Source organism: Nothobranchius furzeri, chromosome 5 (genome assembly GCF_043380555.1).
Source record: "Nothobranchius furzeri strain GRZ-AD chromosome 5, NfurGRZ-RIMD1, whole genome shotgun sequence".
NCBI lineage: Eukaryota > Metazoa > Chordata > Actinopteri > Cyprinodontiformes > Nothobranchiidae > Nothobranchius > Nothobranchius furzeri.
Window position 1 is genome coordinate 65,476,809 of NC_091745.1, and position 27,258 is coordinate 65,504,066.

The following is a 27,258-nucleotide window of genomic DNA, read 5'->3' on the forward strand; positions in this document are numbered from 1 at the left end:
AACTGAACTAATATTATAAAAAACATAATACAAATCAGCGCATCTTAATTAAACGAAATTATTTATTTATGTAGTTTATTCTCACAAGAAAAACTAATCAGCCCAGAAAACAGAAAATTCTACCTGGCGAGTTAAAAACAACGTAAGCTAATACAACACTTCGATAATCAACCAGCCCCTCACACGCACACTGGTGTTTTCTCTTCGGAAACAAACTTAGGAGCCTCGGCAGACCCATAATGAGCAAAGTCAGCACAGCTGCGCCAGAAACAACCACCTCTTACCTGATTGTCTCCTGTTGTTTCATCCGTGAAAAACACGCGTAGCAGGGTTTTCTGTTGCAGTTCAAAGCCGCAGCAGCGAAACTAAGTCGCGACAAAGACGAGCGGCTAATAAAGTTGGTCAGCAGCTGGTTGCTTTCACAGAACCGTTAGTTATTCCAGAGCGCAGCGCGGAGAAGAAGCTCCCCACACCGCTGTGGCACTACTGGAGTCAGTCTGGCTGGAAACCACAACACTGCTTAGGCCGCGCCCCCCTATTGGAGTCTGACAGGCGTAACAGCCAATCACATGCCGAGGTTAGAACAATTCCACCTCTGATTGGCTAATGGTTCCAGATTGTTCACCACACTCCGCTCTGACTCCGCCTAACCGGGCTCGTGTTTCTTCCAGCTGTTGATGCCTGAACTTCGGCGCCACTGTAGAAAAATAAAAAGCCAGTCAGAGGGCAGGATGTGGGATTTAAACACAAACATTCTGTTTAAAGCCTCCGACTAAATGCAGCAATAACCAGATGTGGAAGAAGTTTTGTTTACTGATTTTTAATAGGTAAAAAAATAAAATAAAACATACATGTATAATGGAAGCATCTAAGACATTTATAACTCAGGAAAAAGTATTAAATATGCATTTTTAAATTTATTGCAAAATAAAAGTATTCTAAATAACATTTAAATGTGTGTTGTGAGTAGAAATGAGCTGTCAGACAGGGGGAAATGGCTAATTAAAGTGCTATTACTATTTGGAACGGCAGTCCAGCATGAACAAGGGAGTGTGCTGCCAGTCTCCATCAAACTGAGGGTGGCTTTACTGAGCTAAAATGCAAAATAAAGTATTTTTACTTTTCAATCTTTTATTGTTTTAAACAGATCACTGCTTTAAAGGGATATTACACCCAGGGGAATTAAGGAGCTGGGTGACATAACACCACACCGGATGATAGCTCATGTTTGGGTAGCTCTAGCTACCGAGTCTACTCACGGTGTCTCAAGTGTTGCATTTTGACTTTGTCTTTTCAAAGTGATTTAACCACTAACAACCTCCTCTACTCACTCAGGTTCTCTCAGTACCATCTCCACTCCTGTACCATACCTGTCTGGATCTTCACCTCACCATTGTCACCCTGTTGTTCCCCTGGTTGCCCACTCTCCGCCGCTCACCTGCTCCCTCTCACACCCATTGGAACCTTTCCTTGGATCACCTGGTGCACAGCTCCCTGGACTCCCTCAGCTTGCCTGGACCTGACTATCTCTCTCCTCTTTCCTCCTAAACCCTTGGAAACCATAAGCAAATCTCAGACCACAAGAACTTGTCAATTGCTCAAAGACTCATCCTGTCTCTCCTCCTGAGAGAAAAGACCCATGGACCATGCTATCCTGTTTAAGCAGCGCCTTCAGTTCATGTTTTTAGCCTCAGCATTTAAATAAATCATTTTGTTTTACTTACCTGTGCTGGCTGTGTTGATTCTGCATGTTGTGGGTCAGAAGCTACCCCCCAACATGACGGATTTTAAGGGCGTTTTTACTCACAGTGCTAGTTGGATCCATTAACCTACTGTATTTTATGTTAAGCTAAAGAGTAAAACTGGGTCAGGATAATGACTGGGCTGGTTAGAAATAGTTTTTTCCCACTCATCTAATTCTGGGAAATATGTCAACAAACAAAATTTAATTTGGGGTGGAATATCCCTTTGAGATGTAGTGGACTAGAAGCAAAAAGTAGGTTCTAAAAATTACTGAAAATACAGATACAGAAAAATTGTACTTCATACAGTAACAAAGTTCTTTGTTACATTGCATCAATGACAATAACAGGGACAAGATGCAAAAATTGCAACACAATCGTTATCTCCTATGGTCATTAAACCAAGCTATTTAGATTGTTGGCATTTCTTTTAAACGTCCAATCAAGGACTCGGTTTGCAAATTAGCCTTTGGCTTGAAAACCTCTCTATGAAACAATAGCATTGTTCTTACATGTAACTTTGTCTTTTTATGCTTTCCTTATCTATCCATCCATCCATTTTCAGCTGCTTATCCAGAGTCGAGTCATGTGGGCAGCCTAAGCCAGGAGGCCCAGACTTCCCTCACCCAAGCTACTTGAGCTCTTCCGGGGGCAATCCCAAGGCAATCCCTGGCCAGCCGAGAGACGTAGTCCCTCCAGCGTGTCCTGGATCTTCCTTTAGGTCTCCTCCCAGTTGGACATGCCCGGAAAACCTCACCAGGGAGGCGTCCAGGAGGCACCCTGACCATATGCCTACGCCATCTCAACTGGCTCCTCAGCGGGTCTACTCCAAGACCCCCCCCCCCCCCCCCTTTCCCTTCCCGGATGAACAAGCTTCTCGCCCTATCTCTAAGGGAGATCCCAGCCACCCTGCGGAGAAAGCTCATTTTGGCCGCTTGTGTACGCAATCCCATTCTTTCGGTAACTACCCAAAGCTTATGACCGGTGAGGGTAGGAATGTAGATCGCCGGTAAATCGAGAGCTTTGCCTTGGCTCAGCTCTCTCTTCACCACGACAGATCAGTACAACGCCCGCATCACTGCAGATGCAGCACCAATACGCCTATTGATCTCACGCTCCATCTTTCCCCTCACTCGTGAACAAGACCCCAAGATACTTAAACTCCTCCACTTAAGGCAGGACCTCGTCCCTGACCTGGAGAAGGCATTGTACCATTTTTCGACTTAAGACCATGGGAGCTGATTCTCATCCCAGCCGCTTGACACTCGGCTGCGAACCGCTCCGGCGAAAGCTGATGAAGCCAACAGGACCACATCATCTGCAAAAAGCAGAGACCTGATCCTTAGGGCACCAAAACAGATCCCCTCAACACGTTGGCTGCGCCTAGAAATCCTGTCCATAAAAGTTATGAACAGAATCGGTGACAAAGGGCAGCCTTGGCGGAGTCCAACTCTCACCGGAAATGAGCCCGACTTACTGCCGGTAATATAGACCAAGCGCTGACAACGGTCATACAGGGACCTAACAGCCCATATCAGAGGGTCTGGTACCCCATACTCCCAGAGCACCACCACAGGGTGCTCCGGGGATGCGGTCAAACGCCTTCTCCAAATCCACAAAACACATGTAGATTGGTTGGGTAAACTCCGACACACACTGCAAGATCTCCCTAAGGGTATAGAGCTGGTCCAGTGTTCCAGTGTTCAAATAAACTTAAACAAAACTGTTGCATACTCTGATTACCCATAAGGCCCTGGCATTTCTTGGGAAAATGTCATCTCCTGCAAAATTAGAATAAAATAAATACAAAGTTAAACTGTTTCCATCTAGATGTAGGTACAGTTTCACTGATTGCAGAATGAAAAATGTCCGTTAATGAGGATATTGTGGGTGCATTTTAATCCTTTTGGTGTAATATTACCTGTGTTTGTGTTGCCCTTGCTTTGGGGATTTGATCATTTTAATAATTGCTTCCACATGAATAATAGCCCAGTATTTTAAAACAATATTGTTTTAGTTGCTCTGTCAGTGAAATGGTTCAAAATATGATTTGCTTAAATATTTATCTATTTTTTATTTATCACGTGCACTCTCAGATTCAAGCACCCACCCACCTCTGCAAGAAGAAATGCATGTCCTCTAAGTCAAAGTAGGTGAATTAAATTTGAAGCTCGTGGAGAAAGTGTACCAACAACAGTTAATCAGCTGGTAATAATGTGTAGAGCATTGCCAGAAACACTAATGAGACACCTGTGCAGAGATGGGCAGAGCATAGACATTTGGCCCGCCTGCATCTGTGCTTGATGATAATCTAATAGATGACCAAAACCTCACTGACTCAATCATCTCTGGCCTTCATCAGCTGCATTTCAATTTCAGTCAGTCTCTCTGGTCAGAACGCACCTGAGTTACTCACAGGACAGTAGCTGAGGTGGCTGAGAAACACACCACCGGGCAGACAAACTCACTCAGTAGAGTCCCAATTCTGTGTTTGGTTTCATCTTTTCACTCTTTCAAAGAGGAAAAGAAAACAGTTTGATCTGAGTTACCTGGAATTTTGCTCTTCACATTGCCTAGATGCCCACCATGATGAGACATTCAGAACTCAAAGCCAAGCACATAAAAAATGATTATAAATTAGAATGACGACATAACTTTTCTTGCAAAGTTGCCTCTAAAATGTGATGTACAGCTCAGAACCACTTAAAGCTCCCATTCACTCATTTTTTAACAGATTTGCTGTGGTCTCTAGAATAAATGAATGCCTTGTGAGTCGATCTTTGTGGAAATGAAAAGCGCTGGCGTTCCTGTTTCACAAAGTAAATGTTAAGGCTGATTTATTATTCTTCGTCAGTGCAAGTGTGGAGCCACACAGACATGTGCTGCATGGTGGCGCAGTGGTTAGCTCTGTTGCCTCGCAACACGAAGGTCACAGGTTCGAAACTCGGCTGCGGCCTTTCTGCGTGGAGTTGCATGTTCTCCCCATGCATGCGTGGGTTTTCTCCGGGTACTCCGGTTTCCCCCACAGATCACAACACGCCCTATAGGTAAAAAAAAAAAAATTGTAAGTCGCTTTGGGTAAAAGCGTCTGCTAAGCACATAAACATAAACATGTAAACGGAGATGTTTTCCCTTCACACTTCTCTGTCACGTAGGGAGTCATGCAAAGCAATTCCCCGCCAGGACAACAGAGGGCGCATACCTTTTCTGTGGTTTCCTGTCACGATTACAGTCATCTGTAATGGTATTTAATATTTTCTTTGTTGTGTTTATGTATTTTTGAAACTTTTGAACACGGGAAAATTTCTCCCACAGTCTCCTCCACCTCTCCATGCGGTTGCCTAAACTGGCCAGCCATGCCAATGCTTCCTTATGGGAAGTGAAGGGCCTGGTAACACTCCCACTGAAATAACCCCACCCCCTGAGAATTCAAACTGAGCCAATCAGCGCTGAGCAGCGTATGACACACACCGCAACACTCAGTTTCTCATAAACAACAAAGATGGTTTGCGGCGGCTCTTTCCTCCTTTGTAAAAGACTTGGACATGTCTTTAAAACCACAATAAGAAGAAGTGCTGAAAGCCTTTGTTCTAAAGACAGATGTTTGCGCCATCGCCAGATGCCATTTTTTGACTACAGCTAAAACACTACAGCATTGCGTGATACAGTCGTCATTTCTGCCTTTTTTCTGATTGGTCATTTTTGATCTGGCTAGTCCCGCCCCTCATGGCAATCTCTGCCTCTGAGTATCCAGACTTGTCCACTGTGTAGAATAGACAGAAGTCTAGCAGGCCAGGCTAGCGGTCACCACCTCTAAACCCACGTTTTTCGTCATTTTGGTTCACGGATTAAATGCTTGCTGCTTAACTTTGTACTCCTTCAGTCACTGGTGTAAATGCGTTTATATTTTCAGACTTTTCAATCTGCTCCGTGTCTGCCGCTAGATATCTTAGACACGCTTAAAATGTTTCGAGAGGACAATGGCAGAGCTGTTGACAAAGTTCAAGGAAGCAGCATCCTGACCAATCGTAAGCTTGCGGTCTCTGTCACTTTAGACGGATAGTTAAAACGTTGGGCATGTTTCAGTCAGCATCTGCGAGCCTGTCGGAGAATCCTTACGCCAAAACAAAAGCGCTTGCGTGTCTCTGCACCCACACAGACCAACACATTCTCACACCCGAAGCGGTTAAAACTGATGATGGGTGACCAAGCGTTTGTTTCCGGCGTGTTGGGAGCTCCAACGCGTCTGGAGGCAATGCGCTATGCCAGAGCATCGCATTCCGACGCCTGAGGGAAAACGCACATTTCACCAAATTGTGACCTTTACCCTTTTGCTATTTAACCTTCCCCTCACCCCCATCCTAACCGTAACCCTCTTGCACAGGAAAGATTAGATGATTTTTGTCTAAATTCATCAAAAGGAGAGAAAAATAACTCCCATCAAACCAACAGTGGGCTTTGTGAGTCTGATGTCGAGCCACTGATTGTTTTCATGGAACAGAAATTTTTCCCTCTGTGTTTCCAGAAGTTATTTTTTGATGGTTTTATTTTATAAGCCAGATGACTTTTTTGATTTTCTGTGTTCAAAGTTGAATGCACTTGCTGTTTTTTTCTTGTCTTTATATCTTCTAAAACCACACAAGCTGAAACAACAGAGGTGTTGTGCAATTAGTCAGAAATGGTTAGAAAAGGGCAGCCATACTGCGAGCTGTCATAAGTCACAATGGTGCTCACTGGTTTGCATTGAAACAAGAAAAAAACCTGCAAAACAGCAAAGAACACTGCAGGAAATCTGAGGTTTGATCTGGTGAAATAAACCCATTGTGTTAACCCTTATACGACCTTAGTGCATTTTTTTGTGCTCAAAGGACAAAAACGCTAGAAAATTAAAGGGTTATATAAGGGTTAAATATACGTCCTTTATAGTGAAGTGAAGAAAGATTTCCATACTTTCATTTTACAAGTTCATTTATTATCTTGATTTTATAAAACTGAATTTTATTTATTTGCTGATTACAAAATGGATTTAAAACAAATGAAAGCAGAAAAAATACTCATTTATTTTTTTTACTAAAACAACAATTTACATAAAAATGTTGGTATGGTTTATGTTTTGATCCCCCCTGCTTCTACATAAGAGAACACTGGCTTCTGTAGCGCAATAATTTTTTTATTTTCTTTACCTTAGTCTTGTTTTTATCATTTACAGGAACTTTACTTAAAATTTAATTTTTTTAATGTTTATGTTAAGTTCCTCACTTTAGGAAAACCACTAAATATTCAGAAACAATGTTTGTGTTATTTATGAAGCTCTTCCAACCCAGAATAACCAGAAGGAACACATATTCCACACACAAAAACAAAATCATGTTTTGTATTGGGGCCAGAAAAAGCTGCTAATACCTAATAAAGCTCACACTTGTGAAAAAAACTCACAACTACTTTGGTGGCATTGCTTCTTCCTCACTAGCTTCTCTTCATGCTGGTGTTTATATTGAATCTGTTTTTTCGGAGATCCTGCATTACCTTTATCGTTTTCTTTCTTCTTTCTCATTTTTTATGAACACATTTCCATTTTCCTCATTCTTTTATTATGATATTTTAAAAACATTTCATATATAGATTTTTTATTATTATTGTATATATACATATATAAGAAGCCCCTGATGAATTTTATCCTGAGAGCCACAGGGGCGCCCTCAGAAAATTTTGTTATGGGTGGCCAGACGGGGCCAAAGAAAATTTTGGGGTGGCACACCAAATTGGTCCTAATGGTAACTCTGGGAGAATTTAGCCTGTGCCAAAGCATTGCATTGCTTCTTTATTATTTTTATTTTAAAAATATGTATCCAAAACACAACTCACATTTGAGAAACACAAACATAAAAAGTCAGTGAAATATAATATCAAAATAAATTTTAGAATTTTATTTTTTTGTTTAATTCACCTGTTGCTGCAAAAAACTGTGGAGATACAAACTTTATTCAGATTGGGGCCAGAAAATTATATAATTAACTAATTAATTGTGTAATTTTTTTGTGTGTTTTGCATGTTTTTACAAGTTCCAAAACAGCTAAAAGTTTCCCTCCTCGGTCATCTGATTGACTGTCAATGTTTATAATATCTCAGTGCTTCCTGTTGGACTCACAAATAAAGTTCATTAGATAAACAACTAATCCTCAAACTGAGAAGTAAAGAAAATAAACAATATTAAAACTCCACATTGTTCATGAAATATAAAATCCTAATAGTAATTCATTCTAATAATGAAGCTGCCAAAAGTTGTTTATTTATTTCTGCAGTACAACAGCAATTGTTAAACAAAAACAAGATGTTCTGATGAGCATGAGTGAGCACAAACAAAATAACTTGATCTGCAACCAAGCTGAGACAATTGTTCTGTAGTGCATCAACAAATGCCTGCACTGAGGGCAGGCGGGCACAATGGTTGGATTCAAGCAGCCTGTCCTGGAGTCTGCACAAACAACTCAAAAACTTGTCTCACCTTACAGCCAATTATGAAAATCATGCACGAGCTCTGTATTTTGTGTTGGGTCCCAGGGGTCTCTTTGAGCAGGTAAAAGCACTGAAGGCTTAGGAAGACACTTAGCTATGAATGCAGCATAATAATGTTCCAAAATGCTCTGGTGCCTTGTTCTCACAGCACCACAGAAAATATGGAGATATAGAGAAATATAATATTTTTCTATATTCTGGACACATGCCTGCTGTCAGTGATCATTGTTACATACTAATGTATTCCTTCAGCTCCACTGGGATAGGAAGCAAACTGAAATCGTGTTTAAGTGAATTTGAAGGTAATGATTAAGGTTGGATTATTTCACTCAATAAAGATAAATAAAAAATAATTTGACTGATTTAAGCAAATTGATTCTGCAGAATTAATTACAACATTTATCAGTCACATTTAGTAATCCTACGTGTGTTTTTCCAGGTTTGAGTCATCTCTCTTTTAGCAGTTTTTTTAAAAGAAACATTGGGCTGGAAGACCACAATCCACAATAATCTGATTACTAAATGATAATTACAGAACATCCAAATGCTCTTTATGATGAGGCTTCACCGCAAGATAATGGTTTTAAAGGTCAACATGAATCTGGCATAAAAAGAGGAAGTTCTGCAGTTCTTTATTTAAATCATTTAAGTTGATTTCAGATGAACAGACGCGTCAGAAGCCTATAGGCTCCAAAAGAAAACAGGATAGAAGCCTTAAATATTCTTATTTATAGGGACAGATGCAACATAATGAAAATACTCTCCTGTGCATATAAATACAAATTTAATTCATATCAACATTGTCATAGTATATTTGACATTCTATCAAAAAGGCCTTAAGTCTAGGGCACACCGGAGACAGCCATGCCGCACTGCGCCCGTGCCCGCGACGTCATTTTAGCCAGAAGCCATTGTAGTTAATGAGAGTGGCCACACGGGGAGCGCCGCGCCCCAGAAGCTCTGAGGCGCTGAAGATAGGCACCAGTTCTATTTCAAGCACTGCTATTTATAGCATCGTGGAGTACGGTACTTTACTAATTGCTTTTATTTTGAAGTTCCAGCAGCTGAAAGGAAAGCCTTCAATTCAGATGAAAACCCTACATTTATTTTTAAACATTTTAAGACTGTTTGCTTAAATGTCTCAAATTTTCTAAAATTTCTGCAAGTTTGTCCTTGTTTGATCATAAAGGCAATTTCTGTCATGGTTTTTTCTTTATTTAGATATTTGACCCACATACAAGATGACTCAAGAGACCAGGAGATGTAGTAAAAAATAGTTTATTAGAGGTGAGCGGAGGCTGGCAGGGATGGGCTGGTTCCGGAGCTAGAGATTGGATCACTGGAAGAAATAACACATGAAATGATGATCGGGACGGGGAGATATTTATGTAGATAGTGGGGAGACTTCTTACTGAGATTTGGTTGTAGCGGAGCGTGGGAGAGGTGAGCCGGTACCGGGGCTGTGGGTAGATGTGGAGGTTCGGAGAAGTGAGGCGGAGGTTCGGAGAAGTGAGGCGGGTTGTTGGAGGGTGAACAGGAGACGCACGGGAGGAGAACAGAGCCAGGGAGGATTCAGCCGTGGTTCAGGAGATCCGGGAGCTGCAGAGGCTGGTATGAGACTTCCACACAAAGGTGTTATCCAGAACGGGTTCTAGGAATCCTGTGATGACAGACAGAGGTTTCAGGGAACAGACTAGAATAAACCTGAAACAGATTCAGGTGGCTGGACGTTACCACTAAGGCAAGCAATCTGGCGCTGAGTGGCTGGTTCACTGGCTCCTTTATTCCTCCCGTCTAATTACATGATGGGCTGCAGGTGAGAAGGGTGACTCTGCAGCCGAGGTAATTGGCTGGATGGAGTCTCCTTATGAGTCTCCCTAGCCCTCCAACAACCTGTGAAGAGGAAATGTGAACCCACAAACCCAGTACCTGACAATTTCTAACTTTGTAAAACAAACTTTTTAAAGGTAAACTTTACTCAGATTTTTTATTCATAGTAGGAATGAATGCCTTGTAAGTTGATGTCTGGGGAATCAAAGCTCCGGTGCGCCTGTTTGAGGACATAGTTTTCAGCTGGAGCAGAAAGTGCCTTCAGACGGCAGGATTTATGGTCTTATTGTACTGATGTTTGGTCATCTCGCTTCTGAGATCTCGCTTGGCTAACAGCAACGTGACTACTATTGACTGTTTGGTTAGCAACATTGTTCTTCCCCTCTGCAGTTGGACTTTTGAATGAAAATCCTAGGGCAGCCCACTCAAGTTGACTGGTCCCAGTCACGTGACCCGATGCTGTGCTTGAACCATTCAACAAATACTCAGATTAATACCTACACAGAGTAGATAGCTGCTTCTCTAATTCTTGCCACTTTTTACATTAATAATTTTATCATGAGTGTTTTATTAGTTCTTATATTTGCTTATATCTTAATTAATTTTTTTTCTATCTTACCTTCTGCACCAAAATACCGCAGCAATTTCCTAATGTTGTGACTTGGCAATAAAAACTTCTGATTCTGATTCTGATTGATTGTTTTATCTCCACAAATAACAGAAGCCTGAAGAAGTTCTGCCATGTCTGCCACGGTTAGCTTTTACTAGTTGAGACATTCTCTACTGTCTTATCCGCTACACTCACCCATCTTGACTCATGACCGGGAAGGCTGTTGTTGTTTTAGCGTGTTGGAAACAGCAAATACTGTCTTGGCTAGAAGAAACTAACTGTTAGCATTAGCAACTCCGCCACAGGCTTGTGTTATTTCTGGAGATAAAACATCATCATTACAAAGCAAACTGGGGCAATGGTAGAGTCCTGTTGCTGTTAGCCAATCAGAGGAAAGATGTCCAAATATCAGGAAATAAAATCCTGCCGTCTTCCACCACTCGCTCCTTCTTACTTCTCTGTGCTGAATCAGGTGCTTCTGGGCTTTATTTTTTTTTTACCCCTGAGTATGACTTACAAGGCATTCACTCCTACTAGAAACCATTGCAAATGTATTTATTAAAGCTGACAAAGAAGGCAGTTTATCAGCAATCTAAAACACTGCTTTGAATCTCTAAGAAGCATAAGAAATTTTCTTTAGGCCTTCATCTGTCCCAGGAGCCCTGATACAGGCCATTCCAAACCCGCCTTGCTGTGAGTGTTCAACACCTTTGAAGGTAAGGTATTGGGGACAACAATTTAATTTCATTTGTGCAGCAAAGAACAATGTCCCATCCATCTTTTCATTTTCTACACCCACTTATCCATGCAGGGTCGAAGGGGGCTGGTGCCTATCTCCAGCTGTCTCTGGACAAACAGGCGGGGCACACCCTGGACAGGTTATCAGTGCATCGCAGGGCAACACAGAGACAGGGCCAGATTAACACTTTGTTGTACCCTGGGGAACAATATTCAAGGGCCCCATCTTCACAACACAAGGATCACCATAATATGGTCATATACAGAATATTTTACTGTAACATGCAGTAAATATACTCAATACTTGAATGCCTGACGTCATGTAACCCACTCAGGGTAATCTTTGACCCACCTCGTGTGGACTGACCAATGAGGAGAGGGTCTTAACTTGAGGCCCTCTCTTCATTGGTCAGTCTGCATGAGACTGACTCTCAACCGCTCTCAACTGACGTTCAAAGTCATAGGCAGCGAAGCGTCTCTGTGCAGCGCCAAAGCCCTGGTGGACATTTTGTTAAGCGGGAGATTACAGATGCAGTATTTTGCTCGTGCCCTTGCTGCCCTGGGCCTGGGCCCTTTAGAGTTTGTGGACCCTTGGGCAATTGCACAGTTGCCCATATGGTTAATCCGGCCTTGCACAGAGACACACACGACAACCACCAATGCACACACACTCACTCCTAAGGACAAGTTAGAGACCAATTAACCTGACAGTGAGTCATATTTTTTGCACAATGGGAGGAAGCTGGAGTACCCGGAACCCACGTGTGCACGGGGAGAACATGCCAACTCCTAGCAGAAAGACCCCAGGTTAGAATTTGAACCCAGGACCTTCTTGCACTAACCACTGCATTACTGTGCAGCCCCCAAGAACAATGTCATGAAAGCATGAAAAATGAATGAATTTTTACGTTTTTTCTTTAACATGTTGAATAAACAGGGAAAGAAGCAGAAAACTCACCGAAGCATTAGATTTTGGAGCTCCTGCACTTTTGTCCAACTGGCTACATTTTAATTTGAACCTTGTTTCCTAGTTTTCCCGTTTATCTTTCTGTGTAAGGAGCAGTTCTATAAAAAAATCCTGACCTTTAGTAAATGAAGATTCTGTCAACGCTGCTTGGATTGTGATGATCTGATTTAATGAATTATTTCCCACTTCTACTAAAGAATTAAATTTTATTTTTTATTCCTCCTCCCTTCTGCTTGTTGCATCATTTCATCACCCTACACAGCCTCGTTATGGTTTACTTTCTCCAAAGGCTTTTGTCTTTTCTTTCCAGTCACCCATTTTCATTTACTGTGCAGACCTTTAGTTGATGACTTCCAGTGAACCTCACAGCTAAATGAACCTCGGTCCCAGCAGCAGATCACCATCATTACAAGAAACCAATACTAAAAAGGTCAAAGGTTGCGGACGTATAGTGCCTTGAGAACACTGCCATGACAGAATGATGAAAGGTCCTTGTAACAGTCAAAACACGGAGGCTAAAAGGCAAAAAATGGAGGTTTCTGATGAGGTTTTGTGGGAGAAAACAGCAAAGAACAACATAGAGAAAAAATGGTTCACGGATTTGAGAAAGAGAGACGTGAAGGTGCTTTTTCCTCAGAGGAATACGCTGTTGGTGAATGTTAGAAGGGACTGTTTAAATACATCACCTGTTAAAGCATCAAAGAGATAATTTAACTGAAACACTGGGACTGGGGAAATCAGATTTTTCTTCTTTCTATCCTTGTTTTTAGATTTGCAGTTTTTGCAAACCTCATTTGACGTTTTTCCAGAGGTGAGCAGGTGAAAATGTAAATGTGTGACTCTGTCAGAGTGGACGTTGTCATTGCTGCACACTGTCCAAAGGTTCCATATGTGTATGGATGACTTCATTCAAGAAAGTGCTTTTCTATTTTTTTTCCCAAGCTTTTTGTTTTGTTTCAGATCTCCTGAAAAATGACATTACTAGAAGGATGACTGGACCAGTCCACCCCTCCTTTTGTAGAAAGACATATGTATTATTTGGCCTCCTCAACCCCTAAACTGAATGTTTTCAAAATAAACATCTATTTTACTTTTCTATGTGTGAACAGGAAACTGTTTATTCAGCAGAGTGCTGAGGATTAAGGCAGATTTGGGCATCTTCGCTTGTCTTGTCTCCTTTGCATTATTGCCATTAACTCAATTATTGCAAAAGTAATTGAGCATCAAAAGATTTTTGAAAACAAATCACATTATATGTGTTTTAAAAAATATTAAACTAAACTTGTGTTTGTCTTTCATTTTAAAAGGTTGTGTACAAGAACACTACTCTCTATTGGATCTGCTCAAGCTTCTGAGTTAAAAAATGCTTTCTCCACACCCACATGAAGATACCTGAGGAAACGGTTAAAACATCACCTTTCTTCGAGTACATCGCCTTGGAGCCAGGAGAACAGACAGCAGAAGACCTCGTCCCATCGTGGCTAAATTTGAGCACTTTAAGCAGAAAGATCTTGTTAAAACCCATGGGAGAGTAGCCTGGCAAGCCAGACTAAATAAATGTATTAAGCTTGGTTTATGCTTGACACATTCACTTTCCGCTTGGTGACGCGGCTCGCGGCTGGAACGCGCTGCACAACTCGCAGCGTTTATGGTTAATGCGGCTTGTCTCTGCGGTGAGCCAATATTCTCCCAAACTGAACGGGGCAGCATGGAGCTCTACAGCATGCATCCAACACTACACCATAATAGAAGTAAAAATTGCTGTTGTTTACAACACGGCATTCCAGCATTTTTAACAGCGTCCTCGTCTTTTCCGACAGTGCGAGCTATTTCTCTCCAAGAATTATTAACAACAAGTTGATCACGGTGATCTTAGAGAGCTGAATCATAGAAATGTCTGTATTTACGAACCTCTGCCATACTAGTTCTTGCCAGTCCGCCATGTTTTTCCAAAATAGACGATAGAATAGTAATCCCTATAGAAAAATGGGAGGTGGATCTATCAGTCAGCTTTGACCAGAACTTCTGGTCCCAAACTTGTTTAAAAACTTTTAAAATGATCAGACACTCCAATTTACAATTAATTCAGTACAAAATTCTACACAGAGTACACCATACAGGTCATCGGATGTTCAAGATGGGGTTTGTGTCATCTGACACATGTACACACTGCACAAACAACATTCCTGACAATTACATTCACGCACTGTGGTCCTGTCCACCTGTCCAGGAATTTTGGGGTAGAGTATGTGAGGATCTGTCAAAGTGTCTGAAATGTCATATCCCAACCGCCCCCTCTCTTTGTTTACTGGGAAACCTGGACGATGCCCCGATTGAAACATCTTTGGCTCACGTGGTTTTGACTGCCATATGCATCGCTAAGAAAACTATCCTCTTGACTTGGAAAAATAGAGAAACTCTCTGCATTAACCTGTATAGAAATCTTTTGTTGGATCATATTACACTTGATTTAGCCTCTGCTTCCACTTCTAACCAATCTCTCTGGGCTCCTTTGATCGGTTCCATCACATGGCGATGATGGGGGACCATTGATATTGTCCTGCAGGATGATGTGGGTGGGGGGGTGGAGGGTCTGAGTTTGGAGTATCCGGATGTTCCCTGGAGGTGGGTTGACTGGGGGTGTCTGGGACTGGGGGGCCGTTGCCCCCCTCTGGAGGTGCTTGGGTTGCCTCGGGGGGTGGACTACTGGCGGTTGTGAGTGGGGCCCCTTGGAGTTCTTGGCGGCGGCCATGGGTCACTGCCTGGCAGCTGCATTGCCCCTGGGCAGGTCTGAGTGGGGGCTCGGGGTTTGGGGGTGGCCGGCCCCGTGTGGGGATCTGGGCGGGCCTTGGGGGTCGGGTCCTGACATGTACAGTATGCTGCCGGGAAGAAGGCAGGCACATGAAGCAGTGCCTGGCCCGGGTTCGGGGGCCTCGGGTAGACCTTGGCTCCTCTGCTGTCCCATCACAGGGGAGGGGGAGGTCCAGGAGGAGGAGGACCCAACCTTACCTGGATGTCCTATGTCTTATATATTCTGGAAGTTGTGCAAATGCAGGGATGGGCATAGATATTCTGTTGGGGTGGGGCTGGGTTGGTGCCCTCGGACTCCGTGAGGCTCTGCAATGCTGCTGCTTTTGGCCCTGGCAGGATGGGCTGGGGTCTCCATGCCCTGGGTGGCAATTTGACAACAGAGGTGCCTATTGGGGCCAGTAGGGGAGCTGGCTCCGTGGAGGGCTAAGCCCAACCAGCCATTCCTCCCCATCCCCACATATTTTTCTCCTCCTGCTCCCTCACATCATCACACAAACATGCACATAGGACTTTGGGGGGTGGACAATTCAGGGAGTGCGGGTATGGACCCAATTTCTGCATTCCTGTGGCAACCTGCCCCCAATTTTATTTGCACATTATACACTTCCACCGAAGACATTCCACGCAAACACACACTTAGGGCCTTGGGAGTGAGCACATTCAACAGCACTTGGCAGGGGGATTTCTCAGCCTTCTCCCGAGTGCCGGTGCCCACTTTCAATTTTAAACTGCATTTAGACACCGAAGGCTGTGGGTACAAGTGGGGTGGTGCAGTGGCATCAGCTGACATAGGCCAGACAATGCCCACACTGCCCGCTCACCACAGACATGGAATACACCTCATCAACACACAACACTATATTGGAGCATGCGGAGGGAGACTAGGGGTCTTAGCCACCTCTGTTGTTGCTTGGCTTCCTGGGGCTGGAGGCTAGGAGGGAGATCTGGCCGTCTGGTTGGGGTCTGGGGTGGTGGGTTGCTGTGCTCAGCGTTGGGCGGGGGAGCCTGCTCATCAGCACCCCAGCAGAAAGGGTCAAACTCTGGTAACCGGTGATGGTTGTACCCAATGTGCAGCAGTACCGGGACCAGAGTGAATAGGGTGTGTATGGGGAGCATGAGTGGGTGTCCGGTGTGCATTTTTGTAAGTCTTTGGTTGTATATGCATGTGTGAGCATGAGGGAGGGTGTGTGTGCCTGTGTTTGTGTATGACTGTATATGTCAGGTGGGGCCTTTGACTCCTCTCTTCTCCTGAGACTTCTTTTCAATTCAATTCAATTCAATTTTATTTATATAGCGCCAAATCACGACAAGAGTCGTCTCAAGGCACTTCACATAATAAACATTCCAATTCAGGTCATTTCATTAAGCCAATCAGAAATAATGTTTCCTATATAAGGAACCCAGCAAATTGCATCAAGTCACTAACTAGTGTCGGTGACTATACAGCAATCCTCTTACTAAGCAAGCATAAAGCGACAGTGGAGAGGAAAACTCCCTTTTAACAGGAAGAAACCTCCAGAGAATCCTGGCTCATTATAAGCAGCCATCCTCCACGACTCACAAAGACAAAGTAATGTGTCTATAATTATATTGTGATGTCTTAGTAAATATTCTATTTGGTGAAAGATAAACTTTATTGTATTTATCCTAGTGGATCTATAATTAAACGGATAAACTAGCAGTAGCACATCCAACGTCAAGGAAAGCAAAAAAGTTATTATTGGGAGAGGGAGAATGTTTAAGTGGTTAGCAGCAGTGTGCTAGACGTTGGTCCCCTTCACGAGGCCACCACAGCTCAGCAGAACATTGTAGCTTCTTCTGGGGAGAAAAACACTTAAGAGAGAAAATAAAGTTAACAGCTGAAATTGCAGAAACTAATACAGTAAAAGAGCAGATTGTAGAAGATCTTTGTCTCCCCTCCCCCTGCCACACCTGGTGTGGGGTGTGGTGCCTTGGTCTGCCTGAGTGTTCGTGGCTCCCGGGCCAGGGGGTTTAAGATTTTTGGCGTCTGCCTGATCAATCCCAGTGGCTGCCTGGTGGGGTCTGGGTCCCTGAGCTCTGCTGGGTCCCCGGCGGGGGTGGTCGCCCCTGGGTCCCGGGTCGCTGGGTCCCGGGCTCGGCCGGCTAGGGGGTGGGAGGCTGCGGGTTGGCCTGTGGGCTTGCCGCTGATATCTCCCGGGACTCTGCCGGCTGCTGGTTGTGGCCCCCCGGAGCGATCCTCGTGCCTCTCGAGGGGGGCGGGGGCCTTTCTGGTTGCAGTCTCCTTGGGGGTCCTGTGTTCTGGGGCAGCACCTGGATCTCTGGGACTTGGAGCTCCCCCCATCTCCTACACATCTTTGGGGGGGTAGATCTGTGGTCCCTCACACTCTCTATCGGACGCTCCTATAGAGGAACCTTACATTAACAATCGCGTGTACACACACAGGTGCTCACATGGTGCTCTCAAAAGTATGGGCTTGGGCACGTTAAACACAGGTCTTAAGGCTGTCGTTGCCACTAAATGCACTATGATTTATTATCGTGTGATTGCTCAGTTAAACAATGTTGATTTTATATTGCATCATCAGGATGACACAGTGATAGCTTGCTCCTGATGTATTGTTGTGTGTCCCATTTTATTCTATTCTTTCTCTTTCTGCAGGTCTAGAAGCAGACTCTTGTTCATTATTGTTTATTTTTGTGACACCCCCCCCCCCCCCCCCCCACTCCCTGCCCACCTTTTGTCTTTTCCTTTCTCTTTCACCTCTGTCTCCGTGTCTGGTCGGAATTACAAAGCATTCAAAAACAACAACAATAAAGTTTTAAGTATCAGGTGTGACATTAAAAGCAGACACTTTGATGCTCCACCTGAGAGTAAATCTGTAAGGCTTGTTACCAGCATTCAGACATCAATTCTGTTTGCTTCACAGCCAGACAGGACACGGTAAAAAAAAAAAAAATGCTCATGAAATACGTACATAGAGAAACCAGGTAGGTAGGTTTTAATGTTGCAAATCTGCAACGCCTGCCTCCAGAGGGTTAATACAAATAATGGGGACATACAAAATATTATAATTATTATTGGAGGATTTGATTGAGCAGCAGGTCAAACCACTGCTAATCCTCCTGGAGAGAAGAATTAAAGTATTTAAGAGAATTTTAACACAGATTTAAGCCACCGTCCAAACAGACGCTTAAAAGGGTCTTTAAAGCATTTTGCCCTCAACTGGTTCCTATTTTACAACTGAATTATTACAGAAACAGAAGCAAGCTAAGAATAATCTACATCTTAAGCAAGAGCCCTTTGTGGTGTCGCCTCTGAGTGGACAGTGTCTTTCATTGTCTTCTAAACGTGTCTGTTCAGCAGACCTCGGTCAGCTGATCAGGATATGATGTGATGCTGGACTCATGCAGGGTGCGATCCACGGATGCATCCAGATGTGGTCAGCGAAATACTGTAACTAATTAATAAACAGAACTAACAGACGGGAGGAATATGGAACCACTGGGAGATGCCAAGAGGAGATGACCATCAGTGCGGCTTCCATTCACACCGTCATACGATAACAACTACATATGTGTGTGGAGAGGAGTTAACAAACAAAAGACACTTGTTTTCTCACATCATACTCTGAACACATATCTCTGTCATTAATAATAAGTTAAAAAGCCGATAAAATGATTCAACATAGATATTTCATTTAAAAATAGACTGGATGGGCCTCGCTGCTGCATGTCTCACTTCCTGTCTGGTTCGTGATTTCTTCAAATTCACGACGATTTGAAAACAGGAGCGCTAGAGCTTTTTTCCCCCCAGAGATTGAGGTTCATACCAGATACCACAGCGAACTTGGTCTTTAATTAAATTTAGTCCCAGCTAGCAGTAAAATTCCTATCAGGAAGCCACAAAGAAAAGTAAACAAATCTATTTCGAATTCAATTATGATGAAGGGCTGGTTGCAAGTTGTGATTTAGAGGCCAAACCACAATTTACATTCTCTTTTCATTTCACACCTCAGTGAAATATTAATACAATTAAATCAACCGAAATGGATTTATATCAAATAGGAAAACAATGCAAAATACATCAGAAAAAGATGAAAACTTTTCTTTTTAATTATATTATAAAATCTCACTAGTGGGGTTGGTCACAGAGGAATCCTGCATTAATGCTACAAGGTTGACATTTTCAGTTTCTGTGCCATGAATACTAAGATAAACCTGTACAAAGCTGCACACTCTGCATATTTTTTCTAGTATTTTCCACTTTGCACTAAACTCATGCAGGATCCAATGATGTCAGTGTTTTATTTGCAAAAGAAGAAATTCCAGTTAGTTGAATGTTGCCAAATCCCAGCATTTGTATCACTTCATAGTGAGTATTTTCTGAGTTTCCTCTTCCTCTTTCTCTCCTGACATTTGAAACTTTCACTACTGAAGCTTTTTCACTTATCTCACACTCCCTATCATCCCCATCTTAACTTCTGACCCTCATTTGAACAAAATAAAGTACATCAGTTATCAAAAATATATAAAAGCTCAGGCTAGGGATTTGCAGAAAATTACACAGAAATATGACCATCTATACAGATATAAGTGGTGCATATAGGCCAAAGGCTTTACTATGTCAGCGTAGGTGTTATATGAGGGAACAGATGCAAGATAGGCCTGTAGCTGCACAGAAAAGAATAAGAGGGAGTCGATGATGGGGGGTGGGGGGATGGGGGGGGTCACATCACAGATATTTGCTGTCTGGTCTAATGAATACATCCCAAACTCAAGATCTGCTCCAGCCGAACGGGAGCTGCTGTCACCACTGGCAGTCACACTTTATTCCCACAACTGTCAGAACTCGGTGCCAATATGAACAGATTACTAATAAATGTAGAATCTTCCTCTCAGCCACATAAACATGTCTTTCTAAGATATTGTTTTAAATGACATTCTTTTTTTCCACCCATAACTCACTCACCGCTGAGCTGCAGCAAAAGAAAGCAGTTTCACTGAAACTAATGAGATGTTAAGGATTTTTCAAAAAGTGACAGCCACATTTGTGGAGACACTTTTATTAATAAAGAAAGCTTTGATCTTTTTTTTATTGTATTTAGATGTCAGCATTCAATCCACGCCTGGTACATGTCATGAAGTTTAATGTTTAAAGTCCAATAAAGAGGAAATGATGAAAAATATGTCCAATTTGAGTTGTTTTAAAATATAAACATAACGTGTTTGTCATGCAAGTTCAAGTTCTGTTTTACATGTTTGGCCTGTTTATTGTCAACCCTTAATGGTTTGTTGAACCAGTAGAGCCCAGGTCATTCCCTAGCATGCACTATAGCCCTAATAAATAAATAAGTCAATCAATTAATGGGTTGTATGATGGAGTAGATGGTTTCATCGTTGCCTTGTTATGCATGGAGTTAGCATGTTCTCCCCGTGCATGCAGGGGTTTTCTTCAGTTTTCTCTCGCAGATGAGATGAAATGAGAGGAGAGGAGAGGAGAGGAGAGGAGAGGAGAGGAGAGGAGATGAGAGGAGAGGAGAGGAGATGAGATGAAATGAGAGGAGAGGAGAGGAGAGGAGAGGAGATGAGATGAAATTTGATAGGGCTTTATAAAATAATAGCAAATAGCAAAGTGTACAAGAGTACAGTTTCACTATAGTCGGTCTCTATCTGACAACGCAGTTGCATCTTTTAAATCAACTTGTTTCATCTTTACTGTCCTCAGCATCTCAGAGGCATGTAGCAGAGGACAATATTTTCAGTTCTAGCCCCTCACAAATTGATACCTTAGTTCATCATGCTAATTCCTCTTTACATTTATTCTTTCTGAACATAACTGCCTTTCTTTAATGAGATTAAGTATGAGATGAAATTAATCGCTGCTGGATTTGGACGCTCTCTGAGGGTGTGTTTGCTTGCAGCCTGAGGTTCTTGTCATTTGGGTGTCCAATCCTGGTTCTGGAGGGCCGGTATTCAGCAGGTTTTGTGGTTTTTCTACTCCAACAGACTTGATTCAGTGGTTGAAACACCTGTGCAGCAGCTCATCAGGCTCTGCAGAAGCCTGTTAATTAGCTGCTGATTGAAATCAGGTGTGATGAAACAGAGTTCAAACTAAAACATGCAGGACACCAGCCCTCCAGGACCAGGATTGGACACCCCTAGCGGGTGCTAGAATGATAAGTGCTACTTTAGCCAAAGTTTTAAAATCAGGGGAAATTTCCTCAATTGAAATAACGAGAGGCTGGCAACATCCTCTGAAAAAAAAAAAGGAAGTTTCCATTCAAGGGCGCCTCCAGAAAATTTTGATAGGGGTGGCCAGATGGGACAAACACATTTTTGGGGTGGCAAACCAAATTGGTCCTTGTGGTAACTCTGGGAGAGTTTAGCCTGTGGTGATGCATAGCATTGCTGCTTTATTCGTTTTTATATAAAAAACAAACTGTATGTATCCAAAACATTTACCCTGAATTTTAGAAACAGAAACATTTTAGAAAAATACATTTCAGTTATTTAAAATGTTATTTCAAATTTTATTTCAAAATAATTTTTTTTGTTTGATTCACCTGTTGCTGTGTTCACAAAAAACTATGGAGATAAAATATTTATTTTGTAATGGTGATCAGCAGAACGTATGTATTATTACTTTTTTATTCTGATTATTTCTTTACTCATTAATTGTATTATTTTTATTGTGTTGTACATTTATGTCTTTGTGACACACACAGAAAGATGTGGTCACATTTTTCGTATTGATGCTTTAACCATCTAATGTAATGTATTCCTGTGTGAAATATATATATATATATATATATATATATATATATATATATATATATATATATATATATATATATATATGTACTAGATTCCAGGCTAAAAGGAAAAGAAAAAAAACTTAAATAGAGTCTCTAAGGACATTGTTATTAGTCTTTGTAAACTGATCTGTAAAGGTGATGCACCTTAATGCCAGTAGAGGGCAGGGCAGTATGATACTTGGCAGCTGACCGGAACAGAGTTTGGTGTGGACGCTGGCGCGGACGTTAAGGTTGGTTTATGCTTGACGCGTCCGCGAGGTCCGCATGGCTCCGTGCTGCGAAATTGCGTCATTTTAACAACCACGCCCCTCCAACGTGGCACGGCCCAAAATTTCCGCACCGCGCACCTAGGAAATTTTCTAACCACGCGGACGGTCGGATGTGGAAAACATGGCGGACTGGCAATAACTAGTATGGCAGAGGTTCGTAAATACAGACGTTTGTATGATTCAGCTCTCAGAGATCACCGTGATCAACATGTTGTTAATAATTCTTGGAGAGAAATAGCTCGCACTGTCGGAAAAGACGAGGACGCTGTTAAAAAATGCTGGAATGCCATGTTGTAAACAACAGTAATTTTTACTTCTACTATGGTGTAGTGTTGGATGCATGCCGTAGAGCTCCATGCTGCCCCATTCAGATTGGGAGAATATTGGCTCACCGCAGAGACGAGCCGCATGAACCATAAACGCTGCGAGTTGTGAAGCACGTTCCATCCGCGAGCCGCATCACCAAGCGGAAAGTGAATGCGTCAAACAAAAACCAAGCTTTAGCTTTAGATCATATTGCAACGAGGAGCTGACGCAGCAACACCATACTGATGTCCTGTCTGCTCATTTGACTGTTTTAACAGGTTAGTGTCATCATACAAGAGCAATAAACAGGTGAAAACGGGAGAAAACCGTGTCAAGATGTGTTTGTCAAGCACCTGTTAATCAGTTTTGGGGAAGTTTTGTTCTCAATGTGTGGTTAAAATGTGCTGTAGGCCCGGCGCCCCCCGATGGCGAAGTTGATATGGCGGCACAATAACGGCTTCATGTTTATTTGGATTTTATCCTGTGTGCTCCATGTAAAATGAATGGCATTGCTGAGAAAGAAGTGTTATTTTGTTCATGTAGGTGAAATAGTGGAAATAGGCAAGGTAGTTGATGAGAAAGAGTTGTTTAAACTGGTTTACGTTTATATTATTTTAAAGCTCATGTGGAGTAGAAATATTTTATTAAGTTTGTTCCATGAGTGTTTTATTATTTTATGAACATTTAGTGCAGTAAAATAAGTGTCTGACTATTCAGAATTTGTCAAAAGGGAACTGGTTAAACAAGGTAAATGGTAGAAAATGTGCTGTTTGACATGGTTAAAAGTGTTAATAAAATTCTGCAACAAGGAGCTGACGCAGCAACACCATGATGTCCTGATGAATACTGATGTCCTGTCTGGTCATTTGACTGTTTTAACAGAATCACCTGTTGCATGGTCACATACCTGGGTTCTGTAACATCTTGAATAAATAAAATAAATGTATGGCTTGAGTGAAAATTTATATGATTTATTAACACTGGCGTTTCCTGGGGGGCCAGTAATTTTCTAGTTGTGGCCACCAGTGTTGGGAGTAATGCGGTACAAAAGTAATTAATTACTGTAATGCATTGCTTTTTGCTGTAATGTGGTAATGTAAGGCATTACAGGGAAAGAAAATGGTAATATTTACTCGGTACAATTGTCAGTAACGCGGTAATTACAATGCATTTTTAAACCAGAATCAAGATGTGTTCCTTAAAAATTCAAACTGCGGGAAACCCGAAGAAAGATCCAGTATCTGCATATATTACGTCATTTATGGACTCAGCTTTGTGGGCAGAGAGGACGCAGCGGTAACGGCTCAGCTGCATCCTCCACGCGGCCGCTGCAACATTCACAAAATCGCTCCACTAAAACAAAATAATTCACTTGCGATCGTTCATATCGGCGCATATTCTCTGGTATTTTGTGCTTTTCTGACGTGCTTTGCCTCAGCTGAGTTCATAATCTGTGCCCCGGTGATTTCAACTCATTACTGCTGGAGCGCCGCGCATGTGAAGATCCCTTTGGCTGATTAGTTAGAAAGTAGGAAGTCTAGGAAACAGTTTTTCTGGAAGACGGAGAAAACATGCAGCATGCAGGAAGGTTAGAGAGAGAAAGGGCAGGAAATTATTCAAATAAAATCAAGAAAACAAAACAAAGTGCTTGAAAAGAAAAAAAGTACGAAGATTTATCCCCAATACACATTTTTACCAGTGAAAAGCAATAATATACATAAGCATTTAATATTTATACATGTGATAGAATCAGGTCACCCCAGAAGTCAGTGCCACATCCAGGGCCGTATCAAGGCATTTGGGGACCAAGGCAAATATAGGCTTGGAGCCCCCACCACCTCACTCCCTGCTCAGTTAATATAAGATGGCAGCGTGTTGAGAGTAAAGATTGTTGTTGCTTTTATGTAATAAACAGTCATTTTAAAGCACTGTTATTATATCTGACTGTTTTAACAGCAGTCCTAGCTCAGACACCACACCATTTTCCACATATATGTCATGAGCTCACCGAACGTCACATTACCAGATTCATACTGAAGTTGTATCGGTGAAAGTAACTTAAAGTAATGCAAAAGTAGTGTAATGCCTTACATTTTAAAATCAGTAATATTGTAATGTAATGAATTACTTTAAAATGAGGGTAACAAGTAATAAATAATGCATTACAGTTTTGAAGTAACTTGCGCTCTTGTGCACTTCTCTGTCACAGACATGCTCTGACCCTAACCCTAACCCACGCTCCTCTTCAGAGCGCCGCCCGCTTGTGCGCACTGTCGGCAGCGACATGCTGAGAATGTTCAAGTATGAGAAAATGCTGTGGAAATAGTTTCTTGATGGATTATCTTACCTCTGCGATGTTCTCATTCTCATAACGTTTAAAATGCATGCACACCTGCATGAGTCAGTATTAACTTAATCATAGGCAAATAATTAAAAAGAAACATAAGATTAAAGTCCCATCAGTTGTCTCACACACAGTTAAATTTGTCTTCCACGTTCGACCCATCCCAGTGGGGAGCAGTAAGCTGAGTAGGTTAGTGGAGTCATCAACAGAAACCTTCAAATGAAGAAGCTGCCTTAAAAATGTTTGACTGATGGGGTATCTGGGGGAAAATACAATGTCACAGCAAGTAGAGCTTGGTTAAGCAAAAGCTAGAGACCAAATGAAAAACAAAGTAAAACAGGATAAATAAAGATTTGTCATTTCCAGCACATCATTGCTATCAGCACCTGAAATCACTGTGCCAACAAGTGTCGGCTCAAATCTAGTGAAACAATAAAGAGTAAAAAGCAGCTGGAGATGAGCAATATGTCTCACCCACATCATCAGTCTGTTGTCACCTCTCCACCTTGGGTGAAGTTTGGTTTGTTTGTTTCTTTCTTTCTTTCTTCCTCAACAACCTGAAGAAAGTGCAGTGAATTGCGATGATATGTTGGTGGGCCTGTCACCTGGAGGGGCTGCAGGAAGGTGGGCATGGGGAAGGGAAAGGAGCAGCATACATAGGTGGGCCCAGGGCCAGATTAACACTTTGTTGTACCCTGGGCAACAACATTCAAGGGCCCCATCATCACGACCCAAGGATCACCACAATATGGTCACATACAGAATATTTTACTGTAATATGCAGTAAATGTACTCAATACTTGAATGCCTGACATCACGTAACCCGCTCAGGGTAACCTTTGACCCACCTCGTGTGGACTGACCAATGAGGAGAGGGTCTTAACTTGAGGCCCTCTCTTCATTGGTCAGTCTGCATGAGACTGACTCTCAACTGACGTTCAAAGTCATAGGCAGCGAAGCGTCTCTGTGCAGCGCAAAAGCTCGGGTGGACAGTTTGTTGAATACAGGGTGACCATATTTCCATTTCCAAACAAGAGGTCAGGAAATCCGTGCCTATGACGTCACACTATGGCAACGCCACACAAACCACGTTGGGACGCATTTTTTTGTAAGAACTAAATTAATATCAGATTCTGCCAATAAAAGGGCTCCAAAACAATTCATATGTAAATATTTAGCATATTTATTGCAAAATCTCATTTTTCTGCTTTAGTGCTGCAACAAGGTTTTATTAATAATAAATGATTAAACCTTTTGTTTTACTACAGCATCGGTACGCTTCCTGTGCACGGATTATTAAGGATGCTTGTTTCAGCTGTGAGATTAGACGATAGGATCAATGAAAAAATAAGTTGTCACACACTCCATGGAAACTTTCAGAGAATCCACAAATAGTGGCTTTCAAGTGGTTTTGTTACTTTTTGCAAGTTTACAAAAGCAGCAGATGAGACAACGTGTCTGATAAGTTAGTTTTTCATCTGATAATATTAGAATATGTCAGCGATGTCTGAGGAGCTTTTATAAACACTGTATAACTAATACTACTGGACAGGGTATGGATTACACAGAGGCTTCTGGGGAGCCCAGCTATGGGGGGTGGGGGTGGGTGGGGTCATTTTGCCTTGGCCCCCAAAATGTCTTGAAACGGCCCTGGGTGTGTGACTGAGTTTTGAAGGTGATCTGAATTGTATCAGATGTATAAATATTACATGTGTAGAAATTATTGTTTTATACAGGTAAAAAAGTGTAGTGGAGATAAATCTACCTACATTTTACTTTTCAACACTTAGTTTTGTTTTCTTGTTTTTATTTAACTATTTCCTGTCCTGTCTGTCTCTCATCTTCCTGCATCTCCTCTAAACTCTCCAGAAAACCTGCTGCCTGGATTCTTACTTTTTCACCTCATCAGTTACTTTTGAGCAGATCAAAGGGATCTCCTGACCGCAAAGCGGAGAGCGCGTTTTCGATGCTGCGTCAGTGAGGTGAAATCACCTCAGCACAGGTGATGAGCTCCGCAGTGGCAGAGCGCTTCAGGCGCAAATAAGACAGAAAATAGAGAACATGTGCAGACATGAACAATCGTGTGCTAATTATAGTTTATTTGGTTGCGCCACTTTGAGAATGGGCCGTGCGCTGGAAGCAGCTGCCTGGAGCGCTGCGCAACAACGCGCTGTGCCGCTCTCTGCTGAAAAGAGTCCATAAATGATGTAATACCAGTAGAAAACTTTTTTCCGGCTCCCCTGGATGTGTAGGATATCTAACTCCCCCATAATTCGATCCCTGCTCCTGGATGAAAAGCCGGACATTTTCATCAATACAAGAACCCCC

At 42.3% G+C, this 27,258-nt stretch overlaps 1 protein-coding gene and 1 long non-coding RNA gene across 6 annotated transcripts in view; both read right to left on the reverse strand.

The window, feature by feature from the left end:
* Positions 1 to 480, reverse strand: part of sema6cb (semaphorin 6Cb) — a 181,663-nt gene extending 181,183 nt beyond the window's left edge. For 3 of the 5 annotated variants that reach the window (XM_015949872.3, XM_070551014.1, XM_015949870.3), the window contains exon 1: positions 285 to 480. The gene's annotated coding sequence lies outside the window, so the exon portion shown is untranslated. The remainder of the gene's footprint in view (positions 1 to 284) is intronic. The other 2 variants (XM_070551013.1, XM_054740894.2) reach the window with 1 other exon arrangement.
* A 9,040-nt stretch (positions 481 to 9,520) lies between these two features.
* On the reverse strand, positions 9,521 to 10,749 carry LOC107379402 (uncharacterized). The gene is made up of 2 exons (XR_001572201.3): positions 9,671 to 10,749; positions 9,521 to 9,597 (listed from the first exon to the last, which is right to left on the reverse strand). It is a non-coding gene; the product is annotated as an uncharacterized lncRNA (long non-coding RNA).
* Positions 10,750 to 27,258: the final 16,509 nt, after the last annotated feature.